Source organism: Nicotiana attenuata, chromosome 6 (genome assembly GCF_001879085.1).
Source record: "Nicotiana attenuata strain UT chromosome 6, NIATTr2, whole genome shotgun sequence".
Lineage (NCBI taxonomy): Eukaryota > Viridiplantae > Streptophyta > Magnoliopsida > Solanales > Solanaceae > Nicotiana > Nicotiana attenuata.
The window spans coordinates 48,231,865-48,234,862 of record NC_031994.1 but is presented as its reverse complement, the minus strand read 5'-3'; positions in this window follow the sequence as shown (position 1 = coordinate 48,234,862).

Sequence of the window (2,998 nt, the reverse complement as noted above, 5' to 3'; positions counted from 1 at the left end):
TTTGAGAAAAATGAGATTTAATCCCTTTTAGAAATTCATTCACCAATTCGATAGGATTTCAGCAAGTCATTCTGTCAATAACATTACAAGTATCCAAGTACAGCATGCTTTTGGGTCCTAGACTACTCGGACAATAACATAGCCTCACGAACTCAAATATACAATTTTCTCTAAATTCCATACCCAAAATCGTGGTCAAATTCCAAGAATATAAATTTCTAGGTCTTCCTACAAAAACCCCAAATTTCTACCAATTTACATGCTAAAATCCATATATAATCGATGTATTTAACTCAAGATGGATGGGATTAGCTTACCTTATCGATGATGATGAAAAATCCCACTTGAAGCTCTGCCAAAAATCGCCCAAGCCAAGAAAATATGAGAGAAAATGGCCAAATCCCTATTTTTAAAACACCTTTCTTCCTCCAGCACTTTCCGCACCTGCGGTCCCTTGACCGCTTCTGCGGTTCCGCAGGTGCGAGCCAACCTACCGCTTCTGCGGTTCCCTCCAGGCTCCCCCTTTTCCGCTTCTGCGATTCAACCGCCGCGGGTGCGGTTCCGCTTGTGAGGCTTCTCGACCGCATCTGCGGTCCCCTTCACTTTGGTCCAAATCGCATCTGCGGCTCCTCTGGCCGCTTCTGCGGCTACGCACCTGCGGCCCAATTCTCGCAGGTGCGGTTATGACAGAAACCAGCAACTTCAGCCTTCCAAAATCCCATTTTCGATCTGTTAACCCCCCGGAATCCACCTGAGGCCCTCGGGACCCCAACCAATCATACCAACCAGTCCCAAAACACATTACGGACTTGTTCGAGGCCTCAAATCATATCAAACAACGCTAAAACCACGAATCAACCTCCAATCTAAGCTTTATGAACTTTAGAATTTCAAACTACTTTTGATGTTTAAACCTATCAAATCACGTCCGATTGACCTCAAATTTTGCACACAAGTCATATTTGACATTACGGACCTACTCCAACTTTTGGAATTGGATTCCGACCCCGATATCAAAAAGTCCACTTCCGGTCAAACTTCTCAAAACCTTTAAATTTCTATCTTTAGCCAAATGGCTCCAAAATGCTCCACGGACCTCCGAATTCACTTCCGATCACGCTCCCAACTCCAGAATCACCATACGGAGCTACTCCCAGACTGGGAATCTCAAACGGACATCGATAACACTGAAATGCACTTCAACCCAAACTTATGAAATTTCTTCCAAAATGCTACTTCCGCAATAGGCGCCAAAATGCTCCTGGGTCATCCAAAACCCGACCCGGACATATGCCCAAGTCCGAAATCATCATACGAACCTGCTGGAACCTTCGAATCCAGATTCCGAGGTCGTTTACTCAAAAATCCAATCTTAGCTAATTCTTTCAACTTAAAGCTTCCGAAATGAGAATTCTCTTTCCCAAATCAACTCCGAACTTCCCGAAATTCAATTCCGACCACACGTACAAGTCATGATACCTGAAATGAAGTTGTTCATGGCCTCATGCTACCACGTCACCCCTCTTATTCTTTTATCCCTAACCCTACTTTCCTTATTCATTTCATTTCCCTTAACTCTTCAGCCGACAACCTTAGGTCTTGACAATCAAACACGTAACAAGCACGTCGTTTCCAACAAATAGATAGGAAGAATAAGCTTACTATTTCAGTAATCTAATTACTAAAAAATAATCAAATGTAGAGTTNAGATAATTAGCAGAAGTCAAATGCGATTTATTAGCTCAAATGTATCTAAGTACAATACATTGTAATTGCCATGGCTACACTATTACAAACTACAATGGAGTTCTGTAGAAGATGAAGAAGAATTTAGGTGAGAAGAGGAAGAAGAAAAAGAATCATAGAGAGAGAGTATAGAGAGAGAAGAGTAGTTAAATCTGATAATTGGCATAACTTATTCTGTTGAGCCTTTCCTTACTAATAGTCTTTTAGAATATCCTCCACTTAATCTCCACTCTTAGATCTTATTAGAATTTATAGTGTGAGCCACATATCTTAAGTGACTATGGATGCTCCTGATGCTGCCACGTTACCCCTCTTATTCTTTTATCTCTAACCCTACTTTCCTTATTCATTTCATTTCCCTTAATTCTTTAGCCGACAACCTTAAGTCTTGACAATCAAACACGTAACAAGCACGTCATTTCCAACAAATAGATAGGAAGAATAAGCTTACTACTTTCAGTAATCTAATTACTAAAAAATAATCAAATTTAGAGTTCTTTCTAATATCTTTTCTACGGCGAAATTTAAAAGATACTCAACTTCTACCAAACACAAATTAAGTTAAGTTACTAGTACAAATTGATGTCGTATCACTTTGTTGAGCAAAATCTTCACTAAGATCATCCGCATTAACGGTCCCTACCTCCTTCACTTGAAAGGGCTAGGGTCGACAAAGTTGGGGGCATAAAGAGGTCATAAATACTTTTTTCTTAAATCTTGTATATAGTTTTATTTGAAGCCGACTTTCCTAACTTATTAAGATGCAAAGTTATTAATAACTTTTATAATAATTCTAATATATATATATATACACACACACACACACACACATTATTGGTCTTAAGTAAGATTTTTCAATTTCGGGTTAGAAATACTTTATTTTGCAGAAACAAATTATTCACATATTCTATAAGCGATATTGATATTTGAAAAAAGAAAAATCAAGTCTTTTTATTTGATTAAGTATATTGATCAACATATTATCTTCTACTCTTGTTATTTAACTTACACTTTTAATTCATAAAATAAGTATAAAACATCAATATCGCGTGACTTTTAGCTTTTAAGAAACTTTCGAGGTAAATGCAATATCTTTTAGATTCTCGTTGCCTAGTGCTCTCGTATACTTATCACCAAATAGAAAATTAAAATAATATATTCCAATCTATTCCTTTTTTGTTATTTTCTTAAATTTTATTTTAAAATACTCAAATTTTTGATAAATTTAATTTACAAACCTACTACTCCTAGT